This window comes from Melopsittacus undulatus, chromosome 18 (assembly GCF_012275295.1).
Source record: "Melopsittacus undulatus isolate bMelUnd1 chromosome 18, bMelUnd1.mat.Z, whole genome shotgun sequence".
NCBI lineage: Eukaryota > Metazoa > Chordata > Aves > Psittaciformes > Psittaculidae > Melopsittacus > Melopsittacus undulatus.
This window is the reverse complement of record NC_047544.1, coordinates 2,921,562-2,939,199: the sequence shown is the minus strand read 5'-3', so window position 1 is coordinate 2,939,199 and position 17,638 is coordinate 2,921,562. Positions and strand designations below refer to the sequence as shown.

Here is a 17,638-nt window from a genome sequence, read left to right as displayed (position 1 = left end):
CAGTAACAGAGATACAGGAGTGAGCATCTCCCATCCCACTGCCATGGTCAGCAATAGAGACATAGGCTGAGCATCCTCTATCCCACTGCCATGGTCAGCAACAGAGACATAGGCTGAGCATCTCCCATCCCAGTGCAACCTCATGAGTGTCTTTAGATATCCAAACAAATGGGGCTTTTACAAACACATTCACAGGTGGGATTTTGGGCCCATCCCAGGAAGGCAAACACAGTCAGGGTTTATTTATGGATCCTATGAAGGTTTGAGGACTATCCTATGTTCTCTGCTGCCTTCCAAAGCTGTTAGGTTTTCCTGGGGGATGTGACTCCTCTCTTTGTACCTCACCTGAGCCTTCCTTCCTCTGCCTCCTGCTTGTTCTGGGGAGGGTATCTTGAGGGTCCCCACATTGCCCAGGCAGCTGTCGGGGGTCCTGGGTGCTTTTATACAGGTCCTGGCCAAGGAGCCCCTGGAGGAGAAGCCATAAAAATGTTTTATGTTGGAATTGGTTGGTTTCTGTGCAATAAAACCCGGAGCCATTGAAAAGCAAGCTCCTGTGTAATTACAAAGACAGAGGAGATCGCTTCCATATGTCTGAGTGGGTGTGAGGGGCCCTGAGCCCGCATCTGCTCTCTTTGTTCTGGTGGGATGGAGGGGGGAAAAGGGAGAGAAAGAAGGAGAAAACAGAAGACAGCAAAGGGAACTTGGGGGTCTGCTGGAGAAAATGACCTCGTGCTAAACCCCGGCCAGGCCTTTGAGGATGGAGGCACAGCAACATCTGGCCCGTCCGAGAGCACACTTGATCAATACATTGTGCTACCAGGCACAGAATCAGAGAGATCTGAGTCCCATTCATTAAGCAGCTCGTGAAGTGATTGATACGCTTAATTTTCCTGTCAAATGTGGCCTTCCCTTGTAAACATGTCAATTGAGAAAAGTTCAAGCTGGTCACTCGGATTTATGGCTGGAATAACATGTAGGTGGAAAAGAGCGACGCGTCCCCTGTGGCCCCTGTTGTTTCCTATTACATGGAGAGCCAACGAACCCAGGTGCTGCGACGTCCTTCTTCTGTCCTCCTCCTCCTCCTCCTCTCCTCCTCCCTGCCCACAGCTGAGATAACAAAAACAGACCATGGGGCTGGAAACAGCCCAGAACTTGGCTCCAGCGACAATCAGCTGCTTAGTTTGTTCACCTTGATAAAGTGGAAGCCTTTAGCTGGAGGTGCCTTTGATGGGCTGGGCTGGAAACCCAAATCCCACCTTGTTTTCCTTGCCTTAAAGAGCCGCATGTTTAACTTAGCGCCATAGCCACAATGAGCTGGTTTGAACCAGGATATTTAACTTAATAGCAGACCCATGAATAGACATTTTGCTCAAAATATTTGGTTTTAGGCAAAACACGGGAAGTGTTTTGGCTTGTTCGCATTGTGCAAATGGGTTTGGGGTTGTGTTTGCCAACAGACACAGAGGTGGAGGGGGGATGTGTGGACACTGAGATGAGATATGAAGCTCTTCCCTGTGAGGGTGCTGAGGCGCTGGCACAGGGTGCCCAGAGAAGCTGTGGCTGCCCCATCCCTGGCAGTGCTCAAGGCCAGGTTGGATGGGGAGCAACCTGGTCTAGTGGAAGGTGGCCTTGTCCATGGGGTTTGGAATGGGATGAGCTTTAAGGTCGCTTCCAACACAAAGCACTGAGGCATTCTATGAAATGCAGGGAATGCCACTCAGTTTTTGCTCTGAGGGCACATTCAGGGTGCTTCACTGAGGAGCTCAGGACATCATTCCCACCCTATCACCTGTGCTTGCTCAAACCCTGTCCTGGGAACCAGAAAATCAGATCAGAGCAACCTCAAATGACTTTATCCCCCAGCCCTGCTCCCCCCTCCCTGCACCGAGCCCCTCCTCTGCCCACAGGGTGTTCTGGGGGCGGTGGGACCATGCGATGCTGTTCCTCTGGCAAAGCCAGAAGGTGATGCCGGTGCCGGGGCGTGCAGCGAGCTCCATCACCCTGCCTTTCCCAGGGATCCCCTTCTGGGCCGGGCACAGCTATAAATAAGCAGTTTTGTGACTGATTCATTTTTATTTCTGCTAACTTTTATCACGAAATAGCAGTCATCGAATCGACACCTCAGCTCCCTTGAGCATATTCCCTCTGGTGTCATTTCTTGATAAATGCCAAGAACAGCCTAGCAGCAGGAGACCATTATCCTGTGACATGCTCCACTCTGCTCACATTATCTCTAAAATAACACGGATGCTCACACAAATCCCTGCAGCAGTGGTGACAGGGACCAGAAACAGACCCAGCCTGGCTGGACCGCGGCCACAGCAAAGCAGCCGGTGCGGCTCAGCATCTCTTGCTTTTCCCAGCCAGGGTTTGTCTTGAAGCTGCTGGGTACCAGTGAGCTGTGGTGGATGATGGTGGAGATGCAAAGTGGTAACTCCTGCCTATAGAGGGGGGGAAAAGTTTTTACAGTTCATATTGTCCCCTTTATAACTCATTTTAGGTAGATTTCCACCTCCTTGGGAGACTGGAAGAGCCTGAAGCATCACAGGATAAGATCAGCATCTCACTGCTAAAAGCAGGACTTAAAACTTCACCCAGATTTTGGAGTCATCCCTCCTTCCCTTTTCCTTTTCTTTTTACACAGTGGTACCTCACAGACCCCATCAACTTAGGAACAAAGAGCAAAAGGAGGGAGGGGAGCACCAACACCAAACCTAGCATCATTCAGGATTCACCTAATCCCCAAAATTTAGATTTCATTGTGTTTCATAAGGAAAATCAGGAAAGCTTGAAATTTAATTTGTTATGGAAATGGAATATTCTGGGGGTGATGCAGGGATATGCTTTTTCATTACAAAGCCTGTTAAAGCCAGCTGGAGATAAGGCATTTTGGGTCAGTGGCTGGAAGGGAAAAGCTCATGGATCCTTCTATCCTGGCTGAGGGCTTACAGGAACTGAGGACTGTGAAGAGGGGAAGGAGCTGCAGTGAGGACCCAGCACCACAGCCAGCACCCAGCTTTAGAGACAGCAAAAGGAACCCAGGGCACAGATTCCCCCTCCAGCTCTTCTCCACTGTCCCATTAAACACCCTTGTCTTGAAGCCTGCAGTATTCTGACCACTTTGGGCAACAGGAATCCCATCCTGTTCCCAGGGATTTGCCATCGTTTCGTGTCAGCCTCGCACTGTATCAGTATTTAGTTTTGCTAATGTGACACAATTAAAGGGTAATCGTATCTATACCTTTCAGATCATGTCAGCCAAAATGAATGCTGTTACAGGATGATCCTAACGTGACATGATAGGACATGGTTAACGCCACGAAACGTTCAGATCATGTTAATGCAAGAGAAGGGAGGGAGAGCTTTGGTGCCTCTCACTCTCCTTTGGGCAGCTCGCTGCAGTGCTTGGGCTCAGCCCTGGAAGCTCCACTGCTTCCAGCTCGAGCTGCTGCCTCTGCAAAGCACAGTGGGTGGCTGGGGTGGACATGTCCAGGGCTGGGATGGTCACGGGTGATAGAAGAGGGAAAAAGCCTCATAAACCACAACTCCTACACCTCTGGGTGATGGCTCATGTGTCTCTAGCTGCATCCCTTGCCTTGCCCAGGCTGGGCTCTCAGCATCTCTGCCACTTTGCACCCTCACAAACTCTTTCCAGCTAGAACTTAGAGGCATTGTGGCAAAACTTGGAGGAAATAATTAACAATTATTTCACAGGAGAAGGTTCCAGCTGGAGCAGTATCTGGTGGTTGAACATATATCTAACAAAGGCTTGTTATTTAAGCAATAACCCTTGAGAAATTGGTCGTTACCAGCATTAAACGACTCAGCCCATTGCCAAGGATGGTTAACGCTCTAATAAACTGGTCATTAACTGCAGTAACAATGAATTTCGAGGGGATTATTGCTATTATAAACCTTAATCAATGGTTTATAACAGCAATAATGTGGTCCTTTCTTTTAATGGTAAGTAGTGCGGCATGAGCAGCCTGCTTGGAAATAGTTTCAGTCTGGCTGATAAGACAAAATCAGGTGTTAAAAGCCCTCCAACTCCAAACACTTCTGGGGAGAGAAAAAGGCCTGGAGGGGTCTGCAGTGAGAGGTGGTGGGGTGGCTGTGGCCACAGAATGGCTGATTCTGCCATGGAGAGCACCAGGCCTGGCTGTGGGTACCTGAGCTGGCCACCCAACATGCTTTGGCCAACTTAAAATCACTGGGCAGGATCTGAATTCATTGCATGAGTCCTCTGATGGGGAGTGGGGAGAGATACGGAGAGAGGTGGCAGGAGGAAGAGGATGGGAAGGAGGATTGGATCCAGGCATTCAGCCATGGATCTGCTGCAGTCTCCATGCATAAGGGCTCATGCACACGGGGACCCTAAGTGCAGGCAGCTGATGTCTTAAATATCCATGCCTACCTCCTCACAAGGAACCATGTTATTAAGGGTCACATGAGATGAGGATGAAGCCAGTGATGCTGGTGACTCATGCCAAAAGCCCCAGGCCTGGTGGACCTTCTGGAGGAGGGCTTGGGAGCCCTTTGCTCTGGGGGCCAGGGGAGTGTGGGCACCCAGGGACAAGGAGCACAGTGCCTTGGTGTTTGGCTCACCCCTCTGCAGAGGGATGTGAAAGCAGCTCTGGCACTCTCTTAGCTTGTTTTGTGCTCTGTATCCCTTAAAAATAACATATGATAATATAATAAGGTAACAACCTGCTAATGCTGACATTCCAGAAGGGTTTAAGAAGCATCCCCTTTTCTTGAGCTACACTGAAGGATGCAGGGTCAGTAACAGCCCAGTCTGTGCTTCCTTCCCCAGGCAGGCCAAAGAGACCCCTTGCTGGGCTGAAACTCACCTTGTCAGCCCTATGCAGGGAATTATCTGGGGGCTCAGGCACCTTCACCCTTGGCAGATGCAGGGAGCTCGCAGAGAAAGGCAGGATGATCCCCAGTGACTGGGGCTGCAAAGCCCCCAGCCAATGAGTGAGTTCTAATGGGCTCTGATTTGAAGGGAGATCTCCTCTTGTCCCTGCTGGTGACTTTTACAGCTGGTTCTCAAGGCCTGCTCTTACCTCTGCGCTCCTGGTTGTGGATGCAGGAGCAAAGCATCATCCTGTGTTATCCAGGGTGAATTCACAAGCAGTGTGGGGCTTGGGCTGGTTTTGGCCTGACGTTGTTTCTGACATGGTCCTGCTCATCCCTCCTTTGGCTTGCTTGTCAGTGTCCCTCTGAGTGGAGAGCACTCTCCTCTCCACACTTTTCTTTCCTCAGAAGAAGGCTGCAATGGAATAAATTGGAAAGTTTACTTCATGTAGCATGGAAATAAAAAAGCTCATTCAGAAAGTTAATGATTTATTTTATAGTTTCATTATCAGGGTCACATTACTCAATAGCATTTCAAACATGTCATTTGTACAAACTATGGTAATTAAAATTTATAACGTACTTCATCAGCGGCATATGAATCTTTTAGCCAGCACTCTGCTGTCATATAAACAGTGTAATTTCAGCTGCAATTCACCCTTTATTGGCTCTCATTTGTGATTTAACAGCCATCAATGACTGTGCTATAAAGAATAAATTAACCATCCGTAAACCTTATGATGACAGGGACAGTCAAACAGACTTAAACTGCCTCCACCAGACTCTGGTGAGCCAACAGGGATCAGACCCTGGTGCTGGTGCGAAGGCGCGATCGCTCTGTCACCAGGGTGCTGGGCATGATGTACATGCTGCCAGGTCCACCATTCCCAAGTAAATCATGGAATCGTGGAATGGTTTGGGTGGGAAGGACCTTAAAGCTCATCCAGTTCCAACCCCCTGCCATGGGCAGGGACACCTTCCACTAGGGCAGGATGCTCCAAGCCCCTGTGTCCTACCTGGCCTTGAGCACTGCCAGGGATGGGGCAGCCACAGCTTCTCTGCGCACCCTGTGCCAGCGCCTCAGCACCCTCATAGCAAAGAATTTCCTCCCAATATCTAATACGTGAATGGAGTTTTCTCTCAGCACTACCCAGAGGGCCCAGCTGGAGGATCCTTCCCCTCCTGCAAGCAGCTTCCCTCCTCCGAGGAGGAGTTTCAGCCACTAACAGCTTTCAAATCCTCTCTGTTCCCATCATTGCAGCACTGATCCAAGATGCATCCACAAGATCCCTGCATCCCTGCACTTCCACTGCAACTCCATGGCCCCGCATCTTCCCCAGCCCTGAGGGCCACCAGATTCTTGTCCAGCACTTGTGGGACCAGGGGAAAAGATGGAATTCAGTAGGGAAGTCCCTGGAGTGCATCACCTCTGTTCCCATGCCCGCTGCTCCCGGTGAGCTGCAGCCAGCCCAGTGCAGGCAGGGAGGAAAAGGGGCAGGCAGCACAAACCCAAACCCTGGTGCTTCCATCCAGAGCAAGCTTTCTAGACCTGAGAGCAAAGCTGCAATGAGCCATTTCTTAATCAGGGGCTCCTTGCAGCCAACAATTATCCAACAGCTTAGTTGTGCCCATCTTCTGCAGAGGGAGCGATATGTTTTAATGGGATCCCTCCTATGCTTAGAGCTGACACTGTACAAAGCTAATAAATGATATGGATTGGATTTGTTACTGAGACATCTCCAAGGAGCCTGGGTCATACAGGCCAATAAAATTGGCCTCATAAATTTACCCTGACACACAGGATTACTCCAGCATTGCTGAGGTCACCTTCTCACGCTGATTTATTGCCAGCCCATGGGTTAATAATACTGTTTACAGGGTTGTTGTTTTCCCCTACACGTAGCAGATATTCATCAGCATGTCCGTGCCTTCTCGGCGCGGGGGAGACGTGGGATGGGGACGTGGTGGGGAGGGTGAGCCTGATTTATGTTCTAGCTGAGAGTTTTTGTGTTTAAAAGGGTTTGTGACAGACCTCAGCAGGAGGAGGGGAACTTTTCCTTCCCCAGATCCCGAGGGCGAGGGGGTGGCACTGGAACTCTCTGCCCCATAGCGTGTGATGGGGCTAAACTTGTGTATTCCATGAAAACACCATGGAAAAACCCAGCCTGGAGAGCTGCCTTCTCTGCAGCCCAGTTCTCTCTGGTGGCAGTTCTGATTAGTGTTTGCTGGTGCTTAAAACCCTGCAGCAAGAATGACCTGCGTGCAGTAAGAAGGTGGGACAGGGCCGTGTGTCTGTGGTGTCCCTCTGTCCCTGCTCCAGCTCCAAGAACAGCACCATGTGCTCACCATCCCTCCTCCAGACCCAGGGCAGCCAGCCCCGCTCCTGCTGCTTCGTGTTATTTTCCTCCTGCCGTAATCAGAGGGGACAGGTGAGATGTGCTTCAAAACACTGTAATCATATTTTAAATGGAAATGAAATGTGTGAATTAAATGTAAATTACACCAGAATGGAAGGACAATCACTATTAGTTAAGGTCTGACACCTATTTTTGCAGACCTTTCCTAAATGCCACAACTTGTTTCTCCGCACTTGTGACGAGGACTTGTAATTCCATGGCAGCTGCTCCTGCAGCCGGGCGGATGGTGGGGACCAAGGGGGGCCCGTGTCTGTCAAATAGCAATGGACTGCTTGTTGGTTCTGGGGAATTACGAAGCACCAATGATGTTTCTATTCGGGAGCCGTGGAAATAAACCTTGGTGTTTTCCCCCTGAAAAGTTGAGGCCGTAATACAAAAGGACGTTTTTATAGAGCCAATTTATTTAAGGGTTCCCCCATTTGCTTTTATATTGGAAAAATATGTGCCCTGCCAATGAGCTGGGATTTCTTCTTTATCTTTAATCCCTCCCGTGCCTCCTCTGAGGCACTGCCTGCTCCTGTGGCCTCGCTGGACCTCAAAGCCTCCCACTCAAGTCTCACTTCGTGTTTCACCTTAGGAAGCATCCACAGCCCCTCCGCACTCCCTGGTGTGTTAAACATGGTCTGTGCAGACAGGCACAGACAGCCCCTGCCCTGTGGATGCTGCACAGGAACATGCCAGCCGAGGCTGGGTTATTACTGGGGAGGGGAAGGTGAGTCCCAGTGAGATGAGAAGTGACACTCAGGCTCTATGGCACTGTCTGGGAGAAGTGAACTACAGTAATGAGACAACTTACGTGCAGTGAGGATGGGACTTTGTGGGGAACAAACAGCGCTGAGCAGAGACTGGTGCCACGCAGCTCCTGGGTGACATCTTTGTGATTCAGAGGTTTGCTCCAAGCCCCTTGTTCTGCCTGTCTCCCTGTGGAGATAAAACATTTACTGCTCTCATTACCACTGGGGACTTTTCAGCTGGGGACAAAAGAGAATCCTTGTCCTGAGGAAGCTGAGAGCTAAGCACTGATTTAATCTGCTCTTAATACCTGGGGTTACTTGGCAAGTGGTTTATTTTCAAGGTACTGGACAGTAAATAGTCAAATGCAAACTGACAGACCCTCAACATATCACCACGTAGCTCTGATGTGTATGAGTTTAGGTGCTGAAACACCTCACACAGGGAAGTGGCACTGCCTGATGTGCCCTCACTCCTCGGAGCAGCCTCAGTGGGGATGCGGCCAAGGACAGCAGCAGGGCTGGGAAAAGAATTCCTCAGGTTTCCCTTCCCTGTTTCAAAGCAGGATGTTTGGGCTTAATTTCTTGCAATACTGCACTGGGGGAAAGGTGTCATCAAAGGCCAGGCTGGACGGGGCTTGGAGCAAGCAGGAGGTTGGAACTGGATGAGCTTTAAGGACCCTTCCAAGCCAAACCAGTCTGGGATTCTACGCTGGGATAATCCCAACATATAGCTCTGGTTTCAATAGTTCTTACAGATACACATATAGAGAGGGTACATTGAAACAAAATGCTTTATGAAATGGAAAAAAACCCCTATGCCATTTAATTCCTCAAAGGTCAAACTGAAATGCTTTGGCCTTATCGAAATGATTTTCTCCTTTGATTTTTCTTTCCAAATGCAATTTCATCAAAATCAGTGCTTTTCCGCAAATGTTTCACCTTTGGTGAAATGGCATCTTCTGACAGAGAAGTGTTTTGGGGGGACATTTCTGACCAGCTCTTTCTGGGAATGATCCACCAGCCATGGCTGGAAGGGAGGAATGAAGGATCCCACTGGTGCCCAGCCATGAGATCCTGCTCCAGGCAGGACTTTCCAAACTGAGTTGTTCTGTCTGGAGATCAGATACCAGGAGACCATCATAAGGCCTCTGCTGCTGCTGTCCCCACTGCTCAAAAGCTCAGCCTGTGCTTGAGCAAGGAGCTGGATCCCGTGCTCCATGGCACAGCAGCGTGAGAACAGCCGTCTGAGTTCCCCTCGCACCATCCCTGACAGGGATGGGATGGAGGATGGGATGAAGGGGGGAAATGTCTCTCATTCCTATCAGGTGATTCACTCCCTGGCTCGGTGCTGAATCCTCCCGGAGCGAGGGCGCTGGGAGGCTCCAGAGCCTTCCTTCCTATTTTTACAGAGCTTGCAGCATTGTCAGGAAGGAAAGGGTACCATCTGGTTAGCCCTTGTTTACTGCACACCCTGCCAGTTTGAGCTTATTAATCATATTTACCCAAGTATCTTAATTACTCCCTGTCTAGCGACTTGCCTTGCACTCAGCTGTTGACCCGCTCCCCTCCCCTCTCCCTCACTCTTCCCCCCCCCCTTTCTTTCTAATTCCTTTCTATCATTAATCACAGGAGCAGCGTGGGCAGAGGAATCCATGGCTCTGCTCTCCCTGGTGCCGCTGCTCTCACAGCTGATGGGCTGGAGCTCCTCCTGCCAACCATCACCATGCCCCATCCCGGGGGCAGCGTGAGGATCAGTCCTGCCCCATTGCGGGGTGCTGGGGTCCCTGGCTGGAGCGTGCAGGAGGAGACACCATTAAAGATGGTAATTTGTTGATCCAAGGCTCTCCTGGCGCTCCTGTGCGAGAGTGGCACCGTTTTCTTTACGACCTCATAAAGTCACAGCCGAGAGGCCGATTTGGAAAACAAACGGCCTCGGGTTGACAGATAATTAGATACAGGGGACATATTATACGCCTTTGCGTATAAATGCGCTCTGAAGCACGTTGGTTCATCAGAAGTTTAGGCTATGGGAGAAGCCGGTACTGTCAGCACATCAGGATATATGTGCTGGTGCAGCCTTCAGACGATGGCTCCGTTTTACGGCCCCTTCAGCTCCTGTTTGCTGGTGAGCTGTGAGGATGGGTGCACTCTGGAGCAAAGCTGCCTTGGTTTGGTTGTGTTGGGTTTGGTTTGGTTGGTTTGGTAGATTTGGCTGGTTTCGATTTGGTTTGGTTGGGTTTGGTTTGGTAGATGTGGTCGGTTTGGATTTGGTTTGGTTTGGCTTGGGTTTGGTTTGGTAGATTTGGTCTGTTTGGATTTGGTTTGCTTTGGTTGCGTTTGGTTTGGTAGATTTGGTTGGTTTTGATTTGGTTTGGTTTCCTTGGTTTGGGTTTGGTAGGGTTTGGTTGGGTTGGATTTGGTTTGGGTTTGGTAGATTTGGTTGCTTTGCATTTGGTTTGGTTGGGTTTGGTTTGGTTTCATTGGTTTGGGTTTGGTAGGGTTTGGTTTCATTGGTTTGCATTTAGTTTGGTTGGGTTGGGTGATTTCTACCCCAGCACCCTCCTGATCTCTCTTCTTCCGACGAGACAGGGCTTGTGTTTCGCATCTTGGATGTCACACTCCTGTGCCTGCAGCAGGGAGGAGTGGCTGAATGGGGCTTCATTGCTATTATTGCTATTTTTGTGTCACTATATCACGGCCAAACCTCACTCTTCCTGAGAGTGAGCCCACTGAGAACAGCGGAGCAATTCTGGAATGACACAGGCCTTGTATTTATAGGGCAATTCAGCATCCTGCTCTCCCAGCCCCTGAACCACAAGGTTTCAGATATTAAAACCAAAACAAAACAGTTGGGTTTCCTTTATGCACTTCAGGATTTAAGGTGTCTTCCAGCCATCTCGCCAGGCTCTCAGGGTTTGCTTTTCCAAAGGAAAGCCAAGATCCCTGTATGACCATGGTTCCTGCTGGGGGCATTTTCAGAGCATAACCCCAATTCTGAATGCATAGCTGCAGACCCCTCTGCTCACCTCTCAGTGAATCAGGCTCACATCTCACTAAGATAACCTCTCTTTCCCACATACCCCTTTATTTGGGGAGTAAGGCAGAAAATGTCAATTAAATGACCATATTCCCAAGGAAAGCTTCCCCAGGAAAGGGAAAATAAAAATGAGTGTAGGAAAGACAAAGCTGTCAGAAAGGAAAGAGAAAAAAAACCCCAGCCCTAAACCCCCAGCAGCCCCTATGGAAGGAGGTGATTTAAACAGAGATGTTGTCACCTCGATGAATTAGATCAATGAAGATGCATTGATTTGAGGGTTGTCCAACCACATAGATCTCTCTTTCCTTCCCCTTCCCAGGCAAAATACAGCTGAGGGTGGTAGCAGCATATCTACCTCCCTGCCCTCCATTGCCTCCTTCTTTGCAGACCATGCTTCCACTTCTACATCAAAAAGGAACCTGGGCAGTGCTGTGTAAGCAGCACATGGGCCAGCAAGGCTTCTCCAGGCTGTTGTGCATGCCTTGTCCCATGGGCTGCTGGTATTGGTTTGCCAGCCCCATCCCACCTTGCAACTGCCCCAGCTGCATGCTGTGGGCAGCAGCAAGTGAAAATCATTGCTTTTCTAACCAGACCTCTCTGAGAATGGGAGGATTTTACCCTGCTTGACATCTCCTCCCTTTGCCCTTTGCAGATTGGTGCCTGTTACTCTTGTGCCCTCAACACTGGACATGGCTTTATCCTATTTCCATTGGTGACTGCTGCTGCTCCATCCCGCACTTCCCAAGGGAGACTTCCAGGCTTTGCAGGTTTCCTCTCAGCCTCTTGTCATCACTTGAGCACCAGCGAGTCAGAAGGAGAGAGAGGGAGAGAAGGGAGAAAAAGTGCTGTGCTGTGTGGATTATTGTGTGTTTGTCATCTGGAATGGTGTAAGCTGTAGGTACAGCATCTCCCAGCGGTGATTTATGGCCGCTGTCAGGCAGCACCAGAGCTTTGTCTGCTGTAGCGTGGAGGATGAATGCGGGGCTGTCAGCCCGGGCAGGGCAGGCTCCCTCGCGCTCGGCTCCGCACACTCGCTCCCCATTTCACGCCATTGAACATAAACAATCTTTTGTAAACCTGACAGTCACACTTGCTCCGTTGGAAACATGCAGCAGGGATGTATGGCTTGGCTTTCATTACCCCATTTCCTCGGCTGTGCCGAGAGCGCTCCGGGAACATGGGGAAGGCGACACCCCAAAGGAATCCCAAAGAAGATGGAGGGAAGTGATGCATCTCCATGGCACACGTGTGCCAACGCTGGTCGTGACCGCGCGTGCTCACCCACACACGCTGCATCGTGATTCACACATGGCTCTCCCACTGCAGTTTTGTCACACAAATGTGCCCTCCACAGTTAGAGCATCAGTGGGCTCCTGGAGCAGTGCATGTTTCCGACACAGAATCGAGCAGGAAATCTCATGGAACACACTGGGATCACAGCACACCCGGTCATGGGCTCGCCCGTGCCTGCCACAGGCAATGGGAAGTCTTACAAAAACTAAGACACTTTGATTATCACTATTAATTGTAATAGCCCTGTATGTGCCAAGTGCCCAAAGCTCTGTTCAAATCCAGCCTTTCCCCAAGCTACAAGAGGGTGTTAAGAAGCTAGAGTGAGAAGTGGGCAGAAAGGCAGAGGAAGAGCCAGCATCTCCAGCACGATCCAAGCACCAGGCTCCTGCTGGCACCTTAACCCAGCGAGGACCAGGGCTACTGCTGATGCAGGAAAGGTGGATGCCCTGTGCCTGGTGCAAGCTGCTCTTAGCTAACAACATGGGTATAAGAAGCTCTGGGCAAAGGAGCACTTAGAGCAGGGATAGATGGAGCATCCTGTCTGAAGTGCTAATGGGGACATAGGTATTCACTCAGCTCAGCCCTGCTATTATGGGTACTGGTGATATTTAATGTAAAGCACCATGAACTTAAAACCTGCCAAGGAGTAGAATAAGTGCTGCTGATCTTGTGGATGCTGTTCAGAGGCGCAAGGAGCAAATTCCATCTTGGTCCTACAGCCATTTACAGCTCTGACTTTGGGTGAGAGCAGCAGGCAAGGCCAGGCCAGTTTGTCCCTTTGGCAGTGGGAACACCAAGGTGCACACTGGTCACTGCACTCTGAAGGGACATGAGAAGGGGACAGGCCCTTCTCACAAGTCATCAGCCCTATAGAAGGGCTGGAACTGGCTGCAGGAGCTGAAGCCCAGACCCCTCTTGGATGATCTGTCCTCAGGTTCCCCCCTCTCCACATTCTTCCATGTTTCTGGATACTGAAGGAAGAAAAATGCGTGACTACGTTTTGGCTCCCCAGCACAGCAGTGTGAAGGGCTGCAAACAGCAAGTGGGAAACCAGAGCCTGCAGCACCGCAGGACCTGCCAGAGGGCAACCACATCTCAGCTACAACATTCCTGACGTTAGGAACAACATACGCCTTTCCCTACAGCTACCCGCCTCCTCCTTACGGTGTGAGCATCAAAAGCAAAGTGAGAGATGCTCCAGCCCCTTCGTGTCCCCAGCATCACAACAGCCCTGGGGGTGCCGGAGCCGTGCCGAGCGAGCCGGGTGCTTTGCCATAGTGCAAGAACAGGAACAGATGCAGCCTTCCTGGGAACATTCCTGTCCTGACGCGCTCCTTCCGTTCCCGGCTCTGTCCTCTCCAACCCTTCCCTGTGACTCTGGGATCGCCGGCCGAGGCTGGGGGGAGGCGGAGGAGGGGAACAGCTTCCAACTAGTTTGGTGTTTTCTTTTCCAGATGGTTTGTGTTGGAAGCTCCTGCGTGGAAGCCTGAGCGCTGAGTCCTGAACATCTGCTGAGGAGCAGCGTGCTCTGTGTCAATGTGAAGAGGCTGCTGGAAGGGCACGTTTGGGGAGGGTCATGGTGGTAGTGGTTGACCCTGCATCCCTGCACGTCAGGTATGATTTGTGATGTGTTTTAAGTGGGTGTCAAGGACACCCAGAGCTTAGGGACATGCAGCCTTTAAAAGGGTTTACATACATCTGATGCACTGAGGGCATCCTGCTCTGGAGCCAGGCTGAGAGAGCTGGGCTGGTTCAGCCTGGAGAAGAGAAGGCTCCAGGGGGGCCTTAGAGCAGCTCCCAGTGTCTAAAGGTATTGCCAGAGAAGCTGTGGCTGCCCCATCCCTGGCAGTGTTCAGGAACAGGCTGGATGGAGCTTGGAGCACCCTGCTCTAGTGGAAGGTGCCCCTGCCCATGGCAGAAGGTTGGAATTGGATGAGCTTTAAGGTCCCTTCCAACTCAAAGCAGTCTGCGATTCTATGATCTGAAGAAGTGAACAAGGTGGTGTCTTATCCTATGGCCTTTCCAATGGCTTTAGCCACAGTGGTTTATACTGGTGAGCACGATCAAACAGGCATTGCACTGACAGTGCTGCCTTCTTGCACCTGGCTGCTGAGAGTGGCCTGTTAAAGGCCAGGATGGCTGGAGCTGCCTTTGCTGGAGGCTGCAGGAACCACAGAAACTCTGAGTAACCAGTTCAAGGGATCAGTGACAGGAAAGGAAACTTTCCTGGCACGTTGCTGTTTCACTCTGTCCGTTCAGAGGTGACTCGTTGTTGCCACAACCTCATGGAGAGTCTCTGTATTTGTGGAAGTGCTGTTGGGTTTGCTGGGAGGGACCAAACCAGGCGGATCCAGGCCAGAAGTGACACCGAATCAGTCACTCACAAGGAAGAGTAATTGCCACAGCAGATGATACATTAACAAAAGGCTGGTGAAGCCTGAGGGATGCTCTGAGAGGTGCCTGGCTCCTGGGGTAGAGCTGGGTGAGTCACCAGCAGCTCCTGGGTTGATGTTCCACTCCTGTATCCCTGTGTGAGCCTCAGGGCTGAGCTGTGCCCTACTGCAAAACCCTGAGACCCAAAACATGCTTTAGTATTGCTCTGATTCTCCCTCTCTGCATTCTTCCTTCAAAAGCCCACAGTATTCCACAGCAACAGTCCCAAAACCTCACAGAAAGCTCCTCCCTTCAGCTAATGTGATCCTGCACAGGTTTATGCATAACAGCATATATATATGAACATACAAGCCTGCTTTGAACATGAAGCAATACTGAGGTCCCATGTAGAGCTTTGCAAGGAGGAACACATAAATGGTCAGAGCAGGTTGGATTGTTTTCTTTTTAGCTCTGACCTGAGGATTTGGGCCCTTGAATTCCTGGATCCTTTGATCCAAGGATCCCTGGCAGTGCTTAAGGCCAGGTTGGATAGGGTTTGGAGCAAGCTGCTCTAGTGGAAGGTGTCCCTTCCCATGGCAGGGGCTGGAACTGGATGAGCTTTAAGGTTCCTTCAACCCAAACCTGTGGATGCTGTGATTTTAATAAGCATTTAATTCTAATGAACCTTCAGTGGTTACAAGGTTACAACTTTAAATTCAGTTCATTGCAACTCCTATGGAGCTTTAATGCTACTTACCTGTGCTAGAGCTGCACCCATCCCAGCTGGCACCATCTCTCCTTATCCCACATGCGAGCGCACCCTTATTTCCATGGGGAGAATTGATTATACTCTCCTGCAGCTGCACTTGCTGTACACGGGAATTATGGGTCCTTCCACACCTGTGAAAGAAACATTATCCTCAGCCTTCAAGGGTGAAACATCTTATATTTAGTTGGACTAAATAATGATTCTTCTCTATCCTTCATATCAGGATTTAAGAGCACCCTGGAGCTACAAAGTTTATTAGAACCCATAAGAAGAACTGTACCATAAACGGGACAACTGTGGCCATAAACCTGCACCTTGAAGTTGTAACAAATCCTGGGATGTTGAAGTAGGACACAGTCTTGTCTCAGTCAGCAGAAAGGAAGAGAAAAAAAAGGGAAAGAAAGAAGAAGAAATGCCAACTTAAGCAGAAAAGAGGCCTGGAAATATAGAGGAGAAGAAAGGGAAAAATAATAATAATAAAGAAAAGCACGGTGCCTGCATAGTCCTCTCAGCAGGAGCCTTGGGATGGGTGCCTACATGATAAAGTGCAACTCAGATTAATGGGGAAGGAGAGAAAGGGGAGCCTGGAGGAGGAGAGGGAAGGCAAGGTGAAAGGAAGGAGGTGCTGGAGGGATTTATGAGCTGCTGATGCAGGGAGGGTCATTGGCAGCAGCGGTGATGGGTGGCTCAAGTGGCTGGGCAAAGGGAACAACACAAAAGCCACCCCTGTGTTGTCTTGGGTGAGAGCCAGTGCCAGGAACAGGGATGAACAGCTCGAGGGGGTGAAATCCCTGAGATCTGGGCCAGAGGCAGTGGTGCCTCTGAGCAACACTGGCTCTGGGGGAAGGATGTGGTGTGAAACGGGCTCAGGGACACTCATCCCCTCCAAGGGCACATCCCTCAGCTGCCCCACATCTCTTCCCTGTTGGGTTCCCTCTCTCTTTAACTGCTCTGCTTTGTTTCATTGTCACTTATTTAGCTCCCATTGGTAGCCAAAATCCTTTCAGCATCTCAACCTCCAAGCTCCCTCCTTTTCCAAGCCAGGCTTGGGGTTTGAAGTGTTTTGGTTTGTACATTTTCTGCCTTCTGCAGCCATCACAGATGCCTGGTGCTGGGATGCCAAAGGACTTCTGGGATTCCAGGCAATTTGGGCAGGCTCTGAGCCACCCTCCTTCGTGCTGTGGAGGCTGCAGAAGCCAGTGAGAGCCCTGTCCCTCCCCTCCAGCCTTCACTCTTTTGTCACATCAGGTTATTTTTGCTGCTGTTGAATAGATTAAATGACAGAGGTGGTTTTTCTTTTTAAGTAATTGAGTTTTATTTTGGAGAGGGAAAAACGGAGAGTTAAGTGGGAAAAGGAGGGAGATAGGAATAAACCACACATCTTTTTATATAGGATCCACAGTTAATTCTTAATTAGAACTGACAGATGCTTCTCCCATAATCCTATTCCCAACATGTTCTGTTTGCTTTGTTTGGCGCTGCATGATACATGGTGGCATCGTAATGACCTTTCGCAACTCCTCCTGGAAGTGTTATTGGCACTCCAATGATTTATTGCATGTTCCAGTTGATTACTGGGCCATTTGTCAACATTTTTTCCCCCCCTCTCCATAAACCTGTCTCCTGTGTCACAGACATTCGCTCGCATGAAAATTTAAACAAATACAGTGTGTGGCTTGTAGGCAGCATCTGACTTTTACTCCAGGCTTCCCAGAGCAAATCCATCCCAGCCTCAGTGAGGTTTAAACCTTGCAGGGCTCGAGGCTGAGGTGCTCTGCTTGCAGGAGACAATGGGAGACCTGAGCATCGCTTCCAAAGCCTCCTTTTAGCAAGCTATCTCCGGGTGATCCGGGCTAGTTGCTCAGTTGTTTATTGGCGTTTGGGTACCACTTATGGGAAATGGGGGGAAATCAGTCCTGAAATTAAACACCAAAATAATGATCCTTAAAACGACTGCCTGAGGACAGCCTGTGTGTTCGCTCCTTCTATTGCTGCTGCAGGCAGAGGGGTGCAGGGGAGAGGAGCAGGACAAGGGCTGGGGCTGCAGATGCAGGAGACTGGGGGTAGATTTGGAATTACAGACCAGGATGGAGCCTGGGAACAGAACAGGCCTCATGAAGGAAAGGCCTTTTGGGGCAATTACAGAGCAGACACCACT

General features: G+C 50.2%; 1 long non-coding RNA gene across 1 annotated transcript in view; it reads right to left on the bottom strand.

Annotated features, from left to right (window-relative positions):
* LOC117437142 (uncharacterized) overlaps positions 1–15,588 on the bottom strand; it is a 26,265-nt gene extending 10,677 nt beyond the window's left edge. Inside the window, exons 1-4 of the long non-coding RNA XR_004550373.1 lie at positions 15,469–15,588; positions 8,071–8,195; positions 5,067–5,272; positions 346–466 (exon numbers count right to left, since the gene is read on the bottom strand). This is a non-coding gene — a long non-coding RNA (uncharacterized lncRNA). The remainder of the gene's footprint in view (positions 1–345; positions 467–5,066; positions 5,273–8,070; positions 8,196–15,468) is intronic.
* Between the last annotated feature and the right edge of the window lie 2,050 nt (positions 15,589–17,638).